This window comes from Macaca fascicularis, chromosome 17 (genome assembly GCF_037993035.2).
Source record: "Macaca fascicularis isolate 582-1 chromosome 17, T2T-MFA8v1.1".
Lineage (NCBI taxonomy): Eukaryota > Metazoa > Chordata > Mammalia > Primates > Cercopithecidae > Macaca > Macaca fascicularis.
In genome coordinates this window covers 39,913,637-39,937,728 of record NC_088391.1, presented here as the reverse complement: position 1 = coordinate 39,937,728, position 24,092 = coordinate 39,913,637, and the positions used below count along the sequence as shown (strand labels likewise).

At 41.3% G+C, this 24,092-nt stretch overlaps 1 protein-coding gene across 12 annotated transcripts in view; it reads right to left on the bottom strand.

Annotated features, from left to right (window-relative positions):
- TDRD3 (tudor domain containing 3) overlaps positions 1 to 24,092 on the bottom strand; it is a 199,526-nt gene that overhangs the window by 66,528 nt on the left and 108,906 nt on the right. The gene's annotated exons all lie outside the window — the stretch shown is intronic.

Here is a 24,092-nt window from a genome sequence, read left to right as displayed (position 1 = left end):
ATTTTGAATCCTGTAATTAGGTAACTGAAAGTCAGATTGTGCCTCCTCCCCAAGGATCACTACTGTTACTTGATGAAGGTTACAGTCATCAGTTTGCTTAGTGACTTTTCTGAACTTTTTTGACAAGAAATATATTCCTTCTGATGTGTGTCCACTGAAGTCTCTGTTCCATCATCTCCATTGTCAGCCAGTGACCAGCCTCTTTCTTCATCATTTACTTACCCTGGATGCTACAAGTGTTTGACTAGGATCCAGAGTTCTAAAATGGTTGCTTTGGACAGTGCTTGCCAGCTCAACAGCCGCTTCAGTAGAGAATATAGGACTTCAGTAGAGGGGCAAATTCCTTGAACTTTCTACTCCATCATCTTTATGATGTCATTTCTTTCATATGTTTTTAATCTCACAACACACCCCAATCTGCTAATGTTCTCTTGTGTTCTTTGTCAAGACATCTCCAGAGAAGTGTTCTCAACTTACTTAAGTTTAAGAGATTCTTGAGTTAGTGACCATGTATTTTTCAGCTCAGTGTATCCACTCTGTCTTGCCATTTAAACCCTGATTTTATTTATTTTATTGTTAAGAATGAGATGGCCTTATGTTCAAGGAAGCGGTACCCTGCCCTTAGTGATAAACTCATTCCCCTTGATCAGTGATTGATTTAGGAATGGACATCAGACCCAGTTCTAGTCAAGGAGATATAAATGGAAATCAGTTGAAGATTTCAGAAAAGATTTTCTTCTCTGATAAGATAGACCTTCAACCAGATAAATATTCCCCTTTCTTTCCTGTCTTGAAACTTTGTGTTAAGATTTCGCACATGGAGAATCCTACCAATACAGGAGTTAAGAAGAAATTATTTAAGCAGATAGTGAGGATACAGAAGTCCTCGGTAAGGTTTTCCTTTTAATGAAAAGCAGCAACAAATTATTTTCCTTTCTAACAAAGAGCAGCCTGTAAAATTGAGCTGCACACATAGATGCCAGCAGTGGTGCCAAACACATTCAAGATGGTGGCTCCATCATCCCTTCTGTTTGTCAGCCATATAGCAGACAAGATGATGCCGGTTGAGAAGGAAAGTTCATTTGCATAATAACATTAGGGTGGGGAGGCCAGTCTTCCCTGGACACTATGTAAACATCATACCTGGTCAAACCAATCTGTGAGCCCTACATAAATCAGACATCACCTCCTCAAGCCAGACTATTTAATTTGGTGCATCTGCTGTTGGCCACTCTTTTCCTCTCAGAAGTTCCCTGTCTTTCACTAGGGAGAGACCTGTTTTCCTTTCTCTTTCTTTTTCTCCTATTAAACCTCCACTTCTAAACTCCCCGTGTTGTCCGTGTCCTAAGTTTTTCTGGTGCAAGATGACAAACCCCGGGTATCTCCCCCAGACAATGTAGTCGCTTCATACTGAGGACCTCGTCCAAGATACCAAGGTACAACATTCATTGAAACAGTGAGTACAGAAGTGGACTCCAACTCTGTCCTTTCATTTCAGGACTCTCATCCTCCATTCTAGAACCAAATCAACCAAATACTGGGCCCCCTTCAGCCATTTAAAAACAATTAGCATGGCTTCCAGTCTGACAAGACTTGGGGGACTGGCTTGCTAGAGAGAACATGGAGAGTCTCCCAGTACCCACAGGTTGCTGGGCAGGTGGGCTATGTTTGAAACAGTTTCCTTTCCTGGAGGAATTAGCTGTCACATGGGGCTGGAAGAGGTTCTGGAGAAACTGAGGATTTCTGGCTGGGGTTACTTCCCGATGTTATCCAAAGGCTTCTGGACTCAGACCAGACTCCAACCACTGATGGGGCATTGGCGACAGGATCTCCAACTTTTCTATCATAATTTCCTCCTTTCCTGTCTATGACTGCCATAGCTCCTCTCCTCTCTGTGTATGCAGTGTGTTGGAAGTTTTACAGTTCATAGTAGTAATCTTGTTTGGCAAGATCAGGGAATGTCATAGTAACTGGGGATATAGTGCAAGGGAAGGCAGCTTTGTGATTTTCTAGGAACAGAAGGTCTCCCCATCCCCCACAGTGAGTGTCTCTCTCTACCCTTGGTCTGGAGAGCACATGGCATTTCCATGTCTCTCTCGTCCCTTGAGGAGCAAATAGCACTTCCAGATCTCTGCCCTTGGTCTGGAAAGCACATAGCATGTCAAAGTCTCTCTGCCCTTGGTCTGGAGAGCACATGGCATGTCAAGGCCAACAGTGCCACCTAGTGGAATAGGGATTCTCTCTATGAGGCACATTATCAGTTATTTGCCGAAACACTCTTCCCAATTCTCTTCCTTTTCTGTGCTTCTCTACTAGAAACCAGGCTTTATGCTGCTTCTGTGAACAGAAGCATTCTACCTTCAACGACTAGGAGTAAAATATCCTCCAAAACCAAATTTTAGTCTTTATACTGTCCCATCAGCAGGAAAACAGCAACCCAATTCCTACGTTCTTTTAAGGCACCTACTCTACCTCCAATTAGAAGGGTACTTAATTAGTAAGGGGTTTTAAGTTTAGAACTTAACTGGAAGCATTCTCTAAGGGTAAATGCTTTAGCACAGGCAATAATAGCATGATGTAGAGCTAAACCAGCACACTTCCTCCATTAAGAAGGGAAGTGCAACAGTTGCCCAAATGCCACTGTCACAGAGTCTCTCCCGAGGTCCATGAGGTCCATTTTTTGCGGGGAGCCAGGCAGGTCACACAAGTCAAGGAATTCAAAGAGAAATCACAGGCAGAGGACTAGAGTCACATGGGTGAGCGTGACGAATCCCAATCACTTAGTTCCTCTGTTTCCATGGCTGGGGGTCACACCTGCAACCACGGGCAGCACATGCAGTAAGGTGCTGGGACCCAGGAACTACAGGGGAAAAAAAAAATAGCAGGAGGGATGCCTTCACTGGCTTCCTTTCCACATGGATCACACCAAAAGGAAAGAGACTAAAGGACACCTTTTACTCGCATCTATTTCTAGATGGGTAACAGATCATCTTCAGCTTGTACTACTCTGGAGTGTGTTCTGAAACACAGGGACTCCTTTGATCCTAAAAATTTAAAGAAAAAGCAGCTAACTTTCTTTTGCACAAGGGTATAGCTTCTTACTAGACATTTGCAGGCATCACAAAATCAACCCAGCCCTTTCAGTAGTCATATCAGGCAAGCCTAGGGAGAATGATTCTCTGAAGTTAGAGAAACAACCTGAGGGGAACAATCTGAGGAATCCCCTCATTTAGGGCTTCCTCATTACAGGACCTTAGGCAAATAAACAGAGACTTTGGCTGATTTTCTAATGACCCTGATAAATATACAGAAGCCTTTCCGAAATTTAACTCAGGTGTTTGACCTCTCATGAAGGGATGTTATACTGCTTCTAAGCCAAACCCTAACTACAGCTGAGAAACAGGCAGTTCTGCAGACAACAGAGAATTTCGGAGATGAGCAATATTTCTCCTATAATAGGCCAAAAGGGAAGAGAAAATAGGGAAGGTGAAGAAATAGGGGAAACACCATTCCCAATAGGAAGGGAAGCAAGACCTCTTGACAACCCTAATTGAAGCCCCCAGACTTTTCTATGGTGTTTTTCCTTCTTTCATGGTTTAAAATGATTCTTTTATAATGTTCATCCAAACTGGAAAAGTTAATTTCCCCAAACTTTAAAATTTGTGGCTTAGAGTTGAGCTAGAGGGAAAAAAATCCAGAAGCCTGACATGCTGGCAAAAGGGTAAAACATTTTTTTTTTAACCAATCAGGTTTTTGGCTTCTCTCTCCCTGTGCAAATCAGTAAAAGAAATAATAAGGATCACTGTTTATATTCTCTGTACATTTTAATTAATTAAAAAGGATTTGTGAGGTTAGTCTTAAACTGTAGCCAATCTGGTGTGCTTTACATGTCTTTCTGTATGGATCTATCAAAAGAAAGGGTACCTCAGGCTAGGATGCCTGAGGTAGGACCCAGGACCCCACTGGCCTGCTGTTCACACTAGCCCAACAAAATGGTCAGTAACAAACTTGGCTACAAGTCTCAGTCTTGTTTCATGTCCTTGGGAACATGACCTCAAACACATGGCAATACTTTTAGTCTCCACCATTTTACAATGATGGCTGTCATCTTGTGCTAAGTCAGTTCCTAGGTGGGGGCCACAAAATCAGATAAGCCAGTTTATTGATCTGGGCAGTGCAAGCTAATCCATTAAGGGTAGGGTTTACAAAATATCTTAAGCACTGATCTTGAGAGGTTAAGAAAGGATCAAAATCTTGTAGGCTCCACCTGCATGACTCCTAAGCCACGGTTTCTAATCTTGTGCTAGTTTACTGGTCTGGTCCCCAGGAAAGAGGAAAGTATATCTTAAAAAGGGGCTGTTATCATCTTTGTTTTGGACTATGAACTGTAAACTAGGCTCCTCCCAAAGTTGGTTCAGCCTATACCCAGGAATGGGCAAGGACAGCTTGGGTGCTGGAAACAAAACGGACTTGGTTGGGTCAGGTCTCTTTCAATATCTCAGTCACAATTTTGCAATGACAGTTTCAAAAGCTGCTTATCACCCCTTTGAAAATACCTCATATATTTGCAGTTAAATCATAAAATAACTAAGGCTTGTTGGTTTCACCTATGTTACTTTCTGTGAAATTAAAGCTGAAAATCTTACCTGCTTGGTGTCGCTAAAGTGGAGTAACAAGAGAGTTAAAGGGATTTTCTTAAGGAGCACCCAGCTTCATTAAAAGTGAATATCTAAGTTACAAGTATATTTAAAGGGCCTTTATGTTTGTCTCTTCTTGGATCTTGTTTTTCTGGAAAAAATTTTTTTTTTCTTTTCAGTTAACAGAAATAATTTTCTCCGTTTTTTTGTCTTGCTACTCAATATACACAAAAGAGGCCCCAAGATAACTTCTGGTAGCTGGGACTCCTTAGAAAAAACAGAGGAGGCACCACAGAATGAAACCCCAGGAATTAAAAGCAGATAGTTCCCTCTCAAAATCAAAGGCAAAGGCTCTGTTCTGTTTTGCATTTTGTTATCTGACAGTTTTGAGTTTTCAGGTATCAAACTACTTCACATTATGAGAGAGCTTTGGTGTGTGATAATGAGGTAGGAAATATACTTTAAAGATGGCTAATAGTAGTTCTAGAGAAATACTTAACTGTGCAAATCTGAATTAGAGAAGCATGCTCTTGGCCACCTGAAAGATACAGAAACATCCCCACCCACCACTGAGAGATGAGACTCCCATGGGGGATGGGCTGATTACAAAATAAGCTGATTAGCTTTGGGTTGCCTTGTAATGAAATGCATGGTAGAAGCACTGCACTCTTCTCCCATAGTTATCTCCCTCCTTTTGGGGATCCAAGATCCAGTATAAAATGTCACTCTTAACTTTGGGGATCTTTGCCTTCAACTATGCCTGCTTATTAGGCCCTAAAAAATTAGGCATGCTATCCTGGCCCTGTTCCTCCAAGGGCTCTACCCTGAAGCCAGTAATTCAATTAAGAAACTGGCAAATGAAAATCTTACAAGTGCTGAATCTTCTGTTTTGCTTTATATGTGTTGTTATGCAATGTCTATAAAAAGAGCTCTGATTGGCTTGAAAAATAAGCACTTAAACCAAAGTTTCTTTTTTTCCTTTTTAAAAATTATTGTAAGTTCTAGGACATGTGCAGAACGTGCAGGATTGTTTCATAGCTATACAAGTGCCATGGTGGTTCCTTGCACCCATCAACCCGTCATCTACATTAGGGATTTCTCCTAATGTTGTCCCTCCCCCCACCGCCAACAGGCCCTGTGTGTGATGTTTCTCTCCCTGTGTCTATGTGTTCTCATTATTCAACTCCTACTTATGAGTGAGAACATGCGGTGTTTGGTTTTCTGATTTTGTGTTATTTTGCTGAGAATGATGGTTTCCAGCTTCATCCATGTCTCTGCAAAGGACATGAGCGCATTCTTTTTTTATGGCAGTATAGTATTCCATGGTGTATATGTGCCACATTTTCTTTATCCAGTCTATCATTGATGGACATTTGGGTTGGTTCCAAGTCTTTGCTATTGTAAACAGTGCTGCAATAAACATACGTGGTATTTCTGGTTCTAGATCCTTGAGGAATCACCAGAATGTCTTCCATAATGGTTGAAATAATTTACACTGCCATCAACAGTATAAAAGTGTTCCTATTTCTCCACATCCTCTCCAGCATCTGTTGTTTCCTGACTTTTTAATGATCGCCATTCTGACTGGTATGAGATGGTATCTCATTGTGGTTTTGATTTGCATTTCTCTAATGACCAGTGATGATCAGCTTTTTTTCATATGTTTGTTGGCCACATAAATGCCTTCTTTTGAGAAGTGTCTGTTCATATCCCTCACCCACTTTTTGATAAGATCGTTTTTTTTCCTGTAAATTTAAATTCTTTGTAGATTTTGGATATTAGCCCTTTGTCAGATACAGATTGCAAAAATTTTCTCCCATTCCATAGGTTGCCTGTTAACTCTGATGACAGTTTCTTTTGCTGTGCAGAAGCTCTTTAGTTTAATTAGAACCCATTTGTCAATTTTGGCTTTTGTTGCAATTCTTTTTGGTGCTTTAGTCATGAAGTATTTGTCCATGCCTACGTCCTGAATGGTATTGTCCAGGTTTTCTTCTAGGGATTTTATGGTTGTATGTCTTACATTTAAGTCTTTAATCCATCTTGGGTTAATTTTTGTATAAGGTGTAAGGAAGGGATCCAGTTTCAGTTTTCTGCATATGGCTAGCCAGTTTTCCCAACACAATTTATTAAATAGGAAATCCTTTCCCCATTGCTTGTTTTTGTCAGGTTTGTCAAAAACCATATGGTTGCAGATGTGTGGTGTTATTTCTGAGGTCTCTGTTCTGTTCCATTTGTCTATTTATCTGTTTTGGTACCAATACCATGCTGTTTGGGTTACTATAGCCTTGTAGTATAGTTTGAAGTCAGGTAGCATGATGCCTCCAGCTTTGTTCTTTTTGCTTAGGATTGTCTTTGCTACATGGGCTCCTTTTTGGTCCCACATGAAATTTAAAGTAGTTTTTTCTAATTCTGTGGAGAAAATGAATAGTAGCTTGATGGGGATAGCACTGAATCTATAAATTACTTTGGGCGGTATGGCCATTTTCACAATATTGATTCTTCCTATCCATGAGCATGGAATATTTTTCCAATTGTTTGTACCCTCTCTTATTTCCTTGAGAAGTGGTTTGTAGTCCTCCTTGAAGAGGTCCTTCACATCCCTTGTAAGTTGGATTCCTAGGTATTCTCTTTGCAGTAATTGTGAATGGCACTTCACTCATGATTTGGCTCTCTGTTTTCGTATTATTGGTGTATAGGAATGCTTGTGATTTTTGCACATTGGCTTTGTATCCTGAGAGTTTGCTAAAGTTGCTTATCAGCTTAAGGAGATTTTTGAACTGAGACAATGGGGTTTTCTAAATATATAATCATGTCATCTGCAAGCAGAGACAATTTGACTTTCTCTCTTCCTATGTGAATACCCTTTATTTCTTTCTGTTGCCTGAATGGCCTGGCCAGGACATCCAATACTATGTTGAATAGGAGTGGTGAGAGAGGGCATCCTTGTCTTGTGCTGATCTTTCCCTTTACACACTGCTTTAAATGTGTCCTAGAGATTCTGGTACGCTGTGTCTTTGTTCTCATTGGTTTCAAAGAACTTATTTACTTCTGCCTTAATTTTGTTATTTACCCAGTAGTCATTCAGGAGCAGGTTGTTCAGTTTCCAAATAATTCTGCTCTGTTTTGAGTGAGTGTCTTAATCCTGAATTTTAATTTGATTGCACTGTGGTCTGACAGACTGTTTGTTATTATTTTGGTTCTTTCACATTTGCAGAGGAGTGTTTTACTTCCAATTATGTGGTCATTTTTAGAGTTAAGTACAACGTAGTGCTGAGAAGAACGTATATGCTCTTGATTACAGGTGGAAAGTTCTGTAGATGTCTATTAGGTCTGCTTGGTCCAGAGCTGAGTTGAAGTCCTGAATATCCTTGTTAATTTTTCTGTCTCGATGATCTAATATTGAGAGTGGGATGTTAAAGTCTCCCACTATTATTGTGTGGGAATCTAAGACTCTTTGTAGGTCTCTAAGAACTTGCTTTATGAATCTGGATGCTCCTGTATTGGGTGCATATATGTTCAGGATCATTAGCTCTTCTTGCATTGATCCTTTTACCATTACGTAATGCCCTTCTTTGTCTCTTTCAATCTTTGTTGGTTTAAAGTCTGTTTCATCAGAGACTAGGACTGCAACCTCTGCATTTTTTTGCTTTCCATTTGCTTGGTAAATATTTCTCCATCCCCGTATTTTGAGACTATGTGTGTCTTTGCATGTGAGATGGGTCTCCTGAATACAGCACACTGATGGGTCTTGATTCTTTATCCAATTTGCCAGTCTGTGCCTTTTAATTGGAGTATTTAGCCCATTTACATTTAAGGTTAATATTGTTATGTATGAGTGTGATCCTGTCATTATGATGCTAGCTGGTCATTTTGCCCGTTAGTTGATGCAGTTTCTTCATAGTGTCGATGTTCTTTTTTTCTTTTTTTCTTTTTTTTAATTTTAAATACTCTCACTCTGTCACCCAGGCTAGAGTGCAGTGGTGCAATCTCGGCACACTGCAAACTCCGCCTCCCGGGTTCAAGAGATTATCCTGCCTCAACCTCCCAAGTAGCTGGGATTACAGGCATGCACCACCATGCCCAGCTAGTTTCTGTATTTTTAGTAGAGACAGGGTTTCACCATGTTGGCCAGGCTGGTCTCAAACTCCTCAAACTTGATCCTGACCTTGTGATCCGCCCCACCCAGCCCGTGTTGATGTTCTTTACAATTTGGTAAGCTTTTGCAATGGCTGGTACCAGTTGTTCCTTTCCATATATAGCACTTCCTCCAGGAGTTCTCTTTGTAAGGCAGGCCTGGTGGTGATAAAATCTCTTGGCATTTTCTTGTCTGTAAAGGATTTTATTTCTCCTTTGCTTTTGAAGCTTAGTTTGCCTGGATATGAAATCTGGATATGAAATTCTTAAAGAAAACTCTTCTTTAAGAATGTTGAAGAGTGGCCACCACTCTTCTGGCTTGTAGGGTTTCTGCAGAGAGATCTGCTGTTAGTCTCATGGGTTTCCCTTTGAGGGTAAACCAACCTTTCTCTCTGGCTTCCCTTAACATTTTTTCCTTCATTTCAACCTTGGTGAATCTGATGATTATGTGTGTTGGGACTGCTCTTCTCAAGGAGTATTTTTCTGGTGTTCTCTGTATTTTCTGAATTTGAATGTTGGCCTGTCTTGCTAGGTTGGGGAAGTTCTCCTGGATAATATCCTGAAGTGTATTTCCAACTTGGTTCCATTCTCCCTGTCACTTTCAGGTACACCAAACATAGGTTTGGTCTTTTCACATAGTCCTTTTTTTCATTCTTTTTTCTCTAATCTTGTCTTCCCGCTTTATTTGATTAAATTGATTTTTAATCTCTGATATCCTTTCTTCCATTTGATCAATTCAGCTACTGATACTTATGTATGCTTCACGAAGTTCTTGTGCTGTGTTTTTCAGTTCCATCAGGTCATTTATGTTCTTCTCTCAAATAGAATTCCAGTTAACAATTCCTATAACCTTTTTTCAAGGTTCTTAGCTTCCTTGCATGGGGTTAGAACATGCTTCTTTAGTTAAGAAGCACTGTGTTGAGAGATCTGCTGCTCTCTTCAGAGCCGCCAGGCAGGAATGGTTATGTCTACTGAAGCTGTGCCGACAGCCACCTCTTCCTCAAGTTGCTCTGTCCCAGGGAGATGGGAGTTTTATCTATAAGCCCCTGACTGAGGCTGCTGCCTTTCTTTCACAAATCCCCTCCCCAGAGAGGAGGAATCTAGAGAGGCAGTCTGGCTACAGCAGATTTGCTGAGCTGTGGTGGACTCTGCCCAGTTCAAACTTCCCGGTGGCTTTGTTCACACTGTGAGGGGAAAACTGCCTACTCAAGCCTCAGTAATGGCAGACACCCCTCTCCCCTACCAAGCTCAAGCATCCCAGGTCAACTTCAGACTGCGATGCTGGCAGCGACAATTTCAAGCCAGTGGATCTTAGCTTGCTGGGCTCTGTGGGGGTGGGATCCGCTGAGGTAGACCACTTGGCTCCCTGACTTCAGCCCCCTTTCCAGTGGAGTGAAAAGTTCTGTCTTGCTGGCATTCCAGGCGCCACTGGAGTATGAAAAAATAACTCCTGCAGCTAGCTTAGTGTCTGCCCAAAAGGCCATCAGTTTTGTGCTTGAAACCCAGTGTCCTGGTGGCATGAGCACCCAAGGGAATCTCCTGGTCTGCGGGTTGCAAAGACTGTTGGGAAAGCATAGTATCTGGGCCGAAGTACACTATTCCTCATGGCACAATACCTCATGGCTTACCTTAGTAATGGGAGAGAGTTCCCCAACCCCCTGTGCTTCCTGGGTGAGGCAACACCCCACCCTGCTTCAGCTCACCCTCCATGGGCTGCATATACGGTCTAACCAGTCCCAGTGAGATGAGCTGGGTACCTCAGTTGGAAATGCAGAAATCACCGGCCTTCTGCATTAATCTGCTGGGAGCTGTAGGCCGGAGCTGTTCCTATTCAGCCATCTTGCCAGCTACCACCAAATCAAATATTCTTTTAAGGAAAGATAAAAGGTGCAATGCCTTTTAGTTCATGTGACTTTAATTTTTAAGAAACAAAATGGGTGGGGGCGGAGCAAGATGGCCAAATAGGAACAGCTCCAGTCTCTAGCTCCCAGCGCGAGCGACACAGAAGACAGGTGATTTCTGCATTTTCAACTGAGGTACTGTGTTCATCTCACTAGGGAGTGCCGGACAATCGGTGCTGGTCAGCTGCTACAGCCCCACCAGCGAGAGCTGAAGCAGGGCAAGGCATCGCCTCACCTGGGAAGCGCAAGGGGGAAGGGAATCCCTTTTCCTAGCCAGGGGAACTGAGACACACAACACCTGGAAAATCAGGTAAATCCCACCCCAATACTGCGCTTTATCAAGGGTCTTAGCAAACGGGCACACCAGGAGATTATATCCCACACCTGGCTGGGAGGGTCCCACGCCCACGGAGCCTCCCTCATTGCTAGCACAGCAGTCTGCGATCTAACCGCAAGGCAGCAGCGAGGCTGGGGAAGGCGCGCCCGCCATTGCTGAGGCTTAAGTAGGTAAACAAAGCCCTGGGAACCTCGAACTAGGTGGAGCTCACAGCAGCTCAAGGAGGCCTGCCTGTCTCTGTAGATTCCACCTCTGGGGGCAGGGCACAGCTAAACAACAACAACAACAAAAAAGCAGCAGAAACCTCTGCAGACGCAAACGACTCTGTCTGACAGATTTGAAGAGAGCAGGGGATCTCCCAACACAGAGGTTGAGATCTGAGAATGGACAGACTGCCTGCTCAAGTGGGTCCCTGACCCCTGAGTAGCCTAACTGGGAGACATCCCCCACTAGGGGCAGACCGACACCCCACACCTCACACGGTGGAGTGCACCCCTGAGAGGAAGCTTCCAAAGCAAGAATCAGACAGGTACACTTGCTGTTCAGCAATATTCTATCTTCTGCAGCCTCTGCTGCTGATACCCAGGCAAACAGGGTCTGGAGTGGACCTCAAGCAATCTCCAACAGACCTACAGCTGAGGGTCCTAACTGTTAGAAGGAAAACTAATAAACAAGAAGGACACCCACACGAAAACCCCATCAGTACGTCACCATCATCAAAGACCAGAGGCAGATAAAACCACAAAGATGGGGAAAAAGCAGGGCAGAAAAGCTGGAAATTCAAAAAATAAGAGCGCATTTCCCCCTCCAAAGGAACACAGCTCATTGCCAGCAATGGATCAAAGCTGGACGGAGAATGACTTTGACGAGATGAGAGAAGAAGGCTTCAGTCCATCAAACTTCTCAGAGCTAAAGGAGGAATTACGTACCCAGCGCAAAGAAACTAAAAATCTTGAAAAAAAGAGTGGAAGAATTGATAACTAGAATAATTAATGCAGAGAAGGCGATAAACGAACTGACAGAGATGAAAATCATGGCTCGAGCAATACGTGACAAATGCATAAGCTTCAGTAACTGACTCGATCAACTGGAAGAAAGAGTATCAGCGATTGAGGATCAAATGAATGAAATGAAGCGAGAAGAGAAATCTAAAGAAAAAAGAAGAAAAAGAAATGAACCAAGCCTGCAAGAAGTATAGGATTATGTAAAAAGACCAAATCTACATCTGATAGGGGTGCCTGAAAGTGAGGGAGAAAATGGAACCAAGTTGGAAAACACTATTCAGGATATCATCCAGGAGAACTTCCCCAACCTAGTAGGGCAGGCCAACATTCAAATGCAGGAAATACAGAGAACGTCACAAAGATACTCCTCGAGAAGAGCAACTCCAAGACACATAATTGCCAGATTCACCAGAGTTGAAATGAAGGAAAAAATCTTAAGGGCAGCCAGAGAGAAAGGTCGGGGTACCCACAAAGGGAAGCCCATCAGACTAACAGCAGATCTCTCGGCAGAAACTCTCCAAGCCAGAAGAGAGTGGGGGCCAATATTCAACATTCTTAAAGAAAAGAATTTTAAACCCAGAATTTCATATCCAGCCAAATTAAGTTTCATAAGTGAAGTAGAAATAAAATCCTTTACAGATAAGCAAATGCTTAGAGATTTTGTCACCACCAGGCCTGCCTTACAAGAGACCCTGAAGGAAGCACTCAACATGGAAAGGAACAACCGGTACCAGCCATTGCAAAAACATGCCAAAATGTAAAGACCATCGAGGCTAGGAAGAAACTGCATCAACTAACGAGCAAAATAACCAGTTAATATCATAATGGCAGGATCAAGTTCACACATAACAATATTAACCTTAAATGTAAATGGACTAAATGCTCCAATTAAAACACACAGACTGGCAAACTGGATAAAGAGTCAAGACCCATCAGTCTGCTATATTCAGGAGACGCATCTCACATGCAGAGACATACATAGGCTCAAAATAAAGGGATGGAGGAAGATCTACCAAGCAAATGGAGAACAAAAAAAAGCAGGGGTTGCAATACTAGTCTCTGATAAAACAGACTTTAAACCATCAAAGATCAAAAGGGACAAAGAAGGCCATTACATAATGGTAAAGGTATCAATTCAACAGGAAGAGCTAACTATCCTAAATATATATGCACCCAATACAGGAGTACCCAGATTCATAAAGCAAGTCCTTAGAGACTTATAAGAGACTTAGACTCCCATACAATAATAATGGGAGACTTCAACACCCCACTGTCAACATTAGACAGATCAATGAGACAGAAAGTTAACAAGGATGTCCAGGAATTGAACTCATCTCTGCAGCAAGCAGACCTAATAGACATCTACAGAACTCTCCAACCCAAATCAACAGAATATACATTCTTCTCAGCACCACATCACACTTATTCTAAAATTGACCACATAATTGGAAGTAAAGCAATCCTCAGCAAATGCACAAGAACAGAAATTATAACAAACTGTCTGTCAGACCACAGTGCAATCAAACTAGAACTCAGGACTAAGAAGCTCAATCAAAACCGCTCAACTACATGGAAACTGAATAACCCGCTCCTGAATGACTACTGAGTACATAACGAAATGAAGGCAGAAATAAAGATGTTCTTAGAAACCAATGAGAACAAAGATACAACATACCAGAATCTCTGGGACACATTTAAAGCAGTGTGTAGAGGGAAATTTATAGCACTAAATGCCCACAAGAGAAAGCAGGAAAGATCTAAAATTGACACTCTAACATCACAATTAAAAGAACTAGAGAAGCAAGAGCAAACACATTCAAAAGCTAGCAGAAGGCAAGAAATAACTCAGATCAGAGCAGAACTGAAGGAGATAGAGACACAAAAAAACCTCCAAAAAATCAATCAATCCAGGAGTTGGTTTTTTGAAAAGATCAACAAAATTGATAGACCGCTAGCAAGACTAATAAAGAAGAAAAGAGAGAAGAATCAAATAGACGCAATAAAAAATGATGAAGGGGATATCACCACCGACCCCACAGAAATACAAACTACCATCAGAGAATACTATAAACACCTCTACGCAAATAAACTAGAAAATCTAGAAGAAATGGATAATTTCCTAGACACTTACACTCTCCCAAGACTAAACCAGGAAGAAGCTGAATCCCTGAATAGACCAACAGCAGGCTCTGAAATTGAGGCAATAATTAATAGCATACCAACCAAAAAAAGTCCAGGACCAGATGGATTTACACCTGAATTCTACCAGAGGTACAAGGAGGAGCTGGTACCATTCCTTCTGAAACTATTCCAATCAACAGAAAAAGAGGGAATCCTCCCTAACTCATTTTATGAGGCCAACATCATCCTGATACCAAAGCCTGGCAGAGACACAACAAAAAAAGAGAATTTTAGATCAATATCCCTGATGAACATCGATGCAAAAATCCTCAATAAAATACTAGCAAACCGGATTCAGCAGCACATCAAAAAGCTTATCCACCATGATCAAGTGGGTTCATCCCTGGGATGCAAGGCTGGTTCAACATATGCAAATCAATAAACGTACTCCAGCATATAGCAGAACCAAAGACAAAAACCACATGATTTTCTCAACAGATGCAGAAAAGCCCTTTGACAAAATTCAACAGCCCTTCATGCTAAAAATGTTCAATAAATTCGGTATCTCAAAATAATAAGAGCTATTTATGACAAACCCACAGCCAATATCATACTGAATGGGCAAAAACTGAAAAAATTCCCTTTGAAAACTGGCACAAGACAGGGATGCCCTCTCTCACCACCCCTATTCAACATAGTGCTGGAAGTTCTGGCTAGGGCAATCAGGCAATAGAAAGAAATCAAGGGTATTCAGTTAGGAAAAGAAGAAGTCAAATTGTCCCTGTTTGCAGATGACATGATTGTATATTTAGAAAACCCCATTGTCTCAGCCCAAAATCTCCTTAAGCTGATAAGCAACTTCAGCAAAGTCTCAGGATACAAAATTAATGTGCAAAAATCACAAGCATTCTTATACACCAGTAACAGACAGAGAGCCAAATCATGAATGAACTTCCATTCACAATTGCTTCGAAGAGAATAAAATACCTAGGAATCCAACTTACAAGGGATGTAAAGGACCTCTTCAAGGAGAACTACAAACCACTGCTCAGTGAAATAAAAGAGGACACAAACAAATGGAAGAACATACCATGCTCATGGATAGGAAGAATCAATATCATGAAACTGGCCATACTGCCCAAGGTAATTCATAGATTCAATGCCATCCCCATCAAGCTATCAATGAGTTTCTCCACAGACTTGGAAAAAACTGCTTTAAAGTTCATATGGAACCAAGAAAGAGCCCGCATTGCCAAGACAATCCTAAGTCAAAAGAACAAAGCTGGAGGCATCATGCTACCTGATTTCAAACTATACTACAAGGCTACAGTAACCAAAACAGCATGGTACTGGTACCAAAACAGAAGTATAGACCAATGGAACAGAACAGAGTCCTCAGAAATAATACCACACATATACAGCCATCTGATCTTTGACAAACCTGAGAAAAACAAGAAATGGGGAAAGGATTCCCTATTTAATAAACAGTGCTGGGAAAATTGGCTAGCCATAAGTAGAAAGCTGAAACTGGATCCTTTCCTTACTCCTTATACAAAAATTAATTCAAGATGGATTAGAGACTTAAATTTTAGACCTAATACCATAAAAACCCTAGAAGAAAACCTAGGTAATACCATTCAGGACATATGCATGGGCAAGGACTTCATGTCTAAAACACCAAAAGCAACGGCAACAAAAGCCAAAATTGACAAACGGGATCTAATTAAACTAAAGAACTTCTGCACAGCAAAAGAAACTACCATCAGAGTGAACAGGCAACCTACAGAATGGGAGAAAATTTTTGCAATCTACTCATCTGACAAAGGGCTAATATCCAGAACCTACAAAGAACTCCAACAAATTTACCAGAAAAAAGCAAACAACCCAACAAAAAGTGGGCAAAGGATATGAACAGACATTTCTCAAAAGAAGACATTCATACAGCCAACAGACACATGAAAAAATGCTCATCATCACTGGCCATCAGAGAAATGCAAATCAAAACCACAATGAGATACCATCTCACACCAGTTAGAATGGCAATCATTCAAAAGTCAGGAAACAACAGGTGCTGGAGAGGATGTGGAGAAATAGGAACACTTTTACACTGTTGGTGGCATTGTAAACTAGTTCAACCATTATGGAAAACAGTATGGCGATTCCTCAAGGATCTAGAACTAGAAGTACCATATGACCCAGCCATCCCATTACTGGGCATATACCCAAAGGATTATAAATCATGCTGCTATAAAGACACATGTACACGTATGTTTATTGCGGCACTATTCACAATAGCAAAGACTTGGAATCAACCCAAATGTCCATCAGTGACAGACTGGATTAAGAAAATGTGGCACATATACACCATGGAATACTATGCAGCCATAAAAAAGGATGAGTTTGTGTCCTTTGTAGGGACATGGATGCAGCTGGAAACCATCATTCTCAGCAAACTATGGCAAGAACAGAAAACCAAACACTGCATGTTCTCACTCAGAGGTGGGAACTGAACAATGAGATCACTTGGACTCGGGAAGAGGAACATCACACACCGGGGCCTATCATGGGGAGGGGGCAGGCGGGAGGGATTGCATTGGGAGTTATACCTGATGTAAATGACGAGTTGATGGGTGCTGACGAGTTGATGGTTGCAGCACACCAACATGGCACAAGTATACATATGTAACAAACCTGCACGTTATGCACATGTACCCTAGAACTTAAAGTATAATAAAAAAAAATAAAAAAAAAAATGGCTTAAGGATGGTAAAATGCAAGTGTCATCAAAATGCAAATATGTGGTCTAAATCATACGAGTTTAGGTACTAGGTTTGCTAAATGTTTCAAGGTTGTAAACTGTCTGCTTTATAGATAGGCAAGGCCTGGGACATATGGAGTTAGATGCTGGAAAGAGTCAGACCTTATCTTCCCTTTTGTCTGGGTCCTAGGCTCCATACTTGGTAGACAATTAAAATTGCTTAACAAGGTTTTTCACCAAATGTAAAAGCTGCTAAGAGTTTACACTGCAACATGTATTAGAGACCACTAAACAGTTTTACATGCAAGGTGTATAAAAACAGTAAAATGTATTTTCTAGTAAAAGATTATAAGAAAGCATGAAAATGTAAATTTTGCCAGCGACGAGTGATTATCTTAGATTTGATATGATAAAGCTAGAGGTTTCAGCAAGTTATAAAAAGATTTTTAAAATTCTAAAATTTTAAAAATTAATTTTGCAAAAAATGCATAAACATTAACTAAATTCAAAAAAGTATTATATGATCTTTTCATAAATTGAGCATCGAAATAAAAGCACAACAAGGTTTTCTTCTGATGCCAAACTTCCCTTTAGCAAAAAGTGTTATAAAAGGATTGTAAAGATTTAACTTACAGTCTAACTGGTTAAGAATAGATGGAATCATCTATAAGGTTTTGTTTAAACCAATTGGGGTTAACATTAATAAACTAACGCAAGGGTACAATTTGGCTTTCAAGAGGATTCTCATGTAATAGTAAAGGCTAATGAAAGACTTTTGCCTTTTGAGCAATATGGAATTCTATTTCATAACATCAAGTGTTTTAAGCCCTCCAACATTTAACAGGCGTCCGAAAATCAAACTTCAAATTTTAAAATTTTCTTTCCTGATACCTTGCTTTCTGGATGGTTCAGAGGGCCCCTGATACATCCAGAGAAGAGGTAAACAGGATTGTTTGACACGTTTAGTTACATGATATTGCTGAAATGATGTGCAATCTTAAGTTATATTTTGGTGAATAATACTATGTTCCAAAATTGTATGGAATTTCTAAAATTCTAATGTCTAAGTATACACTATTAATCATAATTAAGGTTGCCAAGTTACTGTAAACCACAGATAACTAAACTTCATCAGTCATGTTTTTAACTCTAACTACCCTGAAAATGTTGTCATTTGCAGACAATTCGTGTCTTGCTTTGTTCCTTCTCAAAAGATAGGTTACAATCAAGCTATACAACTTTAACTAGTGCTCTCTAATAGCTTTGAAGATTGTAACACTGGAATAGAGAAGGTACAGGATTCAAGAAGAACTGATATGTTCACAAGTATCAAGCAAAACAGAAGTTAACTAAATGGACTAAACTCAGCTAAAGCAATCTTTTTTATTTTTCTTAGAATATTGATGATCCTTGTTTGTCTTTCAGAGTCAAGGAAACTTATTTTGAACTATTTATGGCCTTTAATAATTGAATAAGCTGTACTCCTGTGAACAAAGTTTGGAGCATGTTTGTTTCTCTCTGCCTGGTTCCTCTAGAATTTCAAAACTATCTCTGAGTACTCTTAAGATATTGCAATGTATAGTTTGCATCAGTTCAGTAAGAATCCATTTTCCTTTTGCAACAGGACAAAATTAGAAAAACTGGTTATTTTGCCAAGGCTTTGACTGGAAGGATATGCTTCTCTTTAAGGAGTCAATCTCAACTTGCAGAGATAATAAAATTCCCATGGAGAGAACTGGCCTCATACCTATATATATATATATATATATAGTCCCTGTACAGGGTTCCTGACCTGTGGTCAGTAAAGAATGTCACTTTCTAACAGGACCAGGAGCTCCCAGTTTATCCTGGGACCTTTAGAGGAGAGGATCACCCAACTCACTGGTATCTGAAGATACAAACCCATGGCTGAGCTCAGCTTTAGAAGATCTTATCTGAGGTTCCTTGTGGAACAGAGTTTCATCAAAGACAATCCAAAAGGCCTATATAGAAATAATCATTCTTGATGCACTTTATGCAAATAATCAGGCCAAGTATAAGACTAAAGTTTATTCTACAAAAAATACAGTCCTGTCATAATTTGTTTTTACCAAAAGGACTAGGAAGAGAAAAATTATGCTCCAAAGCTTATACATTTGTCATTAAATTCCAGTCTCATTAATTTTTTTAGTTTATTTTGCTGACATTTCAGACTAACCCTGCTTATTCCTGTGAAATCAAGTGGTAATCTCCTGTAGCTTGGAAGAAACAAAAAGGGATGGCTAATGTAAAAATCTGTATCAACATCCTAGTTCTGGACAATTATCCTCCAAATTCTGCCACATAATGAAAGTGAGTAGGGTGTCCATAACCCAGAGGTTCGTTTGGGAAGATAAAATCAAGGAACTTCATAGACTCCCAAAGGGAAATTCTGTATCTTAGCAAGTAAAATTTTAGATGGAAATTACGTACTATACAACACTTGTGGGAGTTGCTATACTCACTCTACTATTTGCAGTAAGGTTATACAAGTAACCACCTTCTAACTGGAATATCAGACAGTTTCCATTGCTGTAGTATATTGCTTAATTGTTATCCTAATAGCAGGAATAATAATTACCAACAAAAAAGAAGCACGAAAATTTCACTATCAATGAATCTCCTACAACTGTGTTGGGTTTGGTAATATGTCACACTCCGGCTATGCAAATAAGGTTATAAAGGAAAGAGATTTTACATAAGAAAGGATCTTGTATAGTAAGTACTTGTCCTAAAGAGAATAGTTGGTTGTTTAAAAGAGGGATGTTTAGGACAAGTTAGAAGGTTTAAGCAAGCTGTGGATGGTTTGGGGAAGTCATAAAAGGATTTTACGGATGGTAAACACTTGTCCTAGAAAGAATCATTGGTTGTTTAAAAAGAAGGATGTTTAGGACAAGTTGGAAAGTTTAAGCATGGAATTAATAACTGCAGAAAAGATTTAGCCAAGGTTAACACTGAAGTTACTCTAGCCATCCAAATCCAATGCCACTTATCCCAAAAGGCATGTTCCATTTATATTAGTGTTTCAGCAACATCTGGTGGAGGCAAACCAGTATTACAACCCATTGGAATCGCTGACAGCAATCAAACTCCAAATGGTGCTGTAGACAGAACAACGCATGTACATGCCTTTCTTCCAAGGACCTTTAAATTGACCCTAGGAGGAGCCTTAGCTGTTGTTCCCTGCACAATGCCTCTTTTCAGCAGGAAGTAGCCAAAAGAGTCATCGTCCAACACCCAACAGCAGTTAGGGTTACCACTCCAGAGGGGGGAATGATACAGGAGATAAGAAGAAATTACTTAGGCAGATAGTGAGTGTCTATTCCAGTGCGAACAAATCTGTGCCCTTTCCATGATGGAAAATGTCCAATATAATCAACCTGCCAACAGGTAGCTGGCTGATCACCCCAAGGAACAGTGCCATATTGAGGGCTGAGTATTGGTCTCTGGTGCTGGCAAATTGGGCACTCAACAGTGGCCATAGCCAGGTCAGCCTTGGTGAGTGGAGGTCCATGTTGCTGAGTCCATGCATAACCTCCCTCCCTCCCACCATGGCCACTTTGTTCATGGTCACATTGGGATATAACAGGGGTGGCTGGGAACAGAGGCTGAGGTGGTGTCCACAGAATGGGTCATCCTATCCACTTGATTACTAAAATCCTCCTCTGCTGAGGTCACCCCTTGGTTAGCACTCACATGGGATACAAACATCTTCAGTTTTTGACCACTCAGAATGGTCCATCAACATACCTCTTTCCCAAATTTGTCACTGATTTTCCAATCATGCTTCTTCCAAGTCCCTGATCATCCAGCCAAACCATTGGCTATAGCCCATGAATCAGTATATGATTGCACATCTCGCCATTTCTCCTTAAATGCAAAGTGCACAACTAGGTGCACTGCTTGAAGTTCTGCCCAGTGGGAAGATTTCCCTTCACTGCTATCCTTCAGAAATGTCTTAGAAAAGGGCTGTAGGTTGCAGCTGTCCACTTTCAGGTGGTGCCTGCATACTGTGCCGAACCTCTGTGAACTAGGCCCCAGTCTTCTCTTCCTCTGTCAATTGATCATAGGGACTCCTCATGAGGCCACTGGTGTAGGCTGGGGGAAAGAAGGCAGGATGGCAGGAGTGGAGACCATTGGTGTTTGAGCCACTTCCTCATGTAACTTACTTGTGCCTTCAGGACCTGCTCAAGCCCAATCACATATACCACTTCCATTTGATGACGGAATGCTGCTGTGCATGGGACATTTTATGGTGAGATAGTCAGAAAGCACCCAGTTCATGATAGGCAGTTCAGATTGCATGGTGACCCGATGACCCACAGGCAAATGTTCAGTTTCCACCAAAACCCAGTAACAGGCCAAGAGCCGTCTATCAAAAAAAGAGCAGTTATCCACAGAAGACGACAGGGTCTTACTACAAAACTCTAGAGACTTCTGCTGTGATTCACCTATGGGGGCCTGCGAAAGGCTCCAACTAGTGTCTGTGCCACTGACAACTCAAGCACCATTGGATCTGCTGGGTCATATGGCCCAAGTGGCAGAGCAGCTTGCACAGCAGCATGGACCTGTTGCAGAACCTTCTCATGTTCTAGACCCCACTCAAAACTAGCAGCCTTTTGGGTCACAATAAATGCGCCAGAGTAACACATCCAAATGAGGAATGTGTTGCCTCCAAAATCCAAATAGGCCCACTAGGCACTATGCCTCTTTCTTGGTTATAGGAGAGGCCAAATACAGCAATTTACCCTTCACCTTAGAAGGAATCTCAACACGCCCCACACCACTGGACCCCTAGAAATTTTACTGAGGCAGAACATCCCTGAATTTTGAGTTGGATTTATTTCCCATCCTCTGGCATGCAAATATCTTACCAATAAGCCCACTGTGTTTGCTAATTCATGCTCACTGGATCCAATCAGCATATGTCATCAGTGTAATGGACCAGTGTGATATATTGCAAAGTGAAAAGCAATCAAGTTCTCTCTGAATAAAATTATGACACAAAGCCAGAGAGTTGATATACCCCTGAGGAAGGACAGTAAAGGTATATTTCTGGCCTTGCCAGCTGAAGGCAAATTGCTTCTGGTGGGCCTTATGGACCAGAATGGAGAAAAAGGCATTTACCAAGTTAATGACTGCATACCAGGTACCAGGAGATGTGTTAATTTGCTCAAGCAATGAAACCACATCTGGTACAGCAGCTGCAATTGGAGTCACCACTTGATAATCCTCTGTAATTCTCCAAGATCCATCTGTCTTCTGAGCAGGCCAAATGGGAGAGTTGAATGGGGATGTGGTGGGAATCACCACCCATGTCTTTCAGGTCCTTGATGGTGGCACTAATCTCCGCAATCCCTCCAGGGATGCAATATTGTTTTTGATGTACTATTTTTCTAGGTAGAGGCAGCTCTAATGGCTTCCATTTGGCCTTTTCCACCATAATCGCCCTCACCCTACCAGTCAGGGAGCCAATGTGGGGATTCTGCCAGCAACTAAGTATGTCTATTCTAATTATGCATTCTGGCACTGGGGAAATGACCACAGGATGAGTCCAGGTACCCACTGGATCCACTGTAATTTGGACCTGAGCTAAAATTCCATTAATTTCCTGATGTCTAAAAGCCCCTACTTTATCTGGGGGGCCACAATGACATTTTGGGTCCCTTGGAATCAACATCAGCTCAGAGCCAGTTTCCAGTAGTCCCTGAAATGTTTGATCATTTCTCTCTCCCCAGTGCACAGTTACTCTGGTAAAAGGCTGGAGGTCTCCTTGGAGAAGGATAGGAGAAAGATTCACTGCATAAACTGTCAGTAATGTAGCGGGGTCCTTCCTCAACAGGACCCAGCCTCCCCTTCATTAAAGGGGTTCTGGATCTGTAAACTGGCTGAAAATTGAGGGGCTGCAAATCTCTACTTTCATAATTCAAATTATCTTTTGTCCATTAGACCTAGAAGCTTTCTGCTTGCCTAAATTAAGTAGGAATGCAGTAGGCTTCCTATCAATTTCACATCTAGGAACACCATGATTAATTAGCCAATGCCAGAGCTCTACACAAGTCAGATTATTCTGATTGCCATTTTGCCTCTGCTGTCCACTACAGTAGCTACACTTAAACTTGCCTTTGATGGTTGAGTGCCCCCACTTGGTCCTTGCCACCTTGGGATCCAATTATTCACATTGTATTTAAATTTTGTAGTTGAGTGACTGCAGTTCACATTGTTAGCTCTGACATACAGAGAAGAGCAATTACAGGGCATCTTCAAAGAGGCCTGTGCTGCCCTCACAAATCTATTTTGCAAGGCGTTGGTCAAGGGTATATCTTCTGGACCCTCCCAGTTGGAATGAGTAGGTCTAAAGAGACTAATCAACTCCACCATCCCAATCTCCCTAAGCCTTTGTATCCCTTCCTCTACATTAAGCCAAGGGAGATCAGGCATTTCCAGCTCGCTCACAGTGGGCCATCTTTTAATCCACATTTCAGCTAACCAAGCAAATAAACTATTAGACTTTTTATTTTATAACTCCCAGAGCTGCAATATTAAATGCAGAGTCCCTACTTAGCAGGCCTAAATCAACAAATTCAGCCTGATCCAACTCTATGTTTCTTTCACCATTATCTCACACACTGAATATACATTCCCATATTTGCCCTTCAGATTTCTGTTTAAATAAATTAGAAAACTCAAGCTATTACTGCGGATGGGGAAGCTATTTCTTCTAGCAAAAAAAATTCATCAGAGTTTATAAACTCAGTGTCCCCAGCTTCATCAGGGTCTACCCACACGTCCCCATTCCAAGCTACAAGGTCCTACTCTTTTCCAATCAATGCCCTCACTTTAACAGTCGACACCTGGCAAGGCTGTGCATGCACCTTTCACCGCATGTCAGCCACCCGCATGATAAAAACTTGTGTCTGTTTTTCCACAATTTCAGCTTTTTCTCCACAGGAGATAATGAGACACAGGACTAGGTGGATTTCCTAGGCCGACTAAGAATTCCTAAGCCTAGCTGGGGAAGGTGACTGCACCCATCTTTAAACACGGGGCTTGCAACTTAGCTCACACCCGACCAATCAGGTAGTAAAGACAGCTCACTAAAATGCTAATTAGGAAAAACAGGAGGTAAAGAAATAACCAATTATCTATCGCCTGAGAGCACAGCGGGACAGGGGGAGGGAC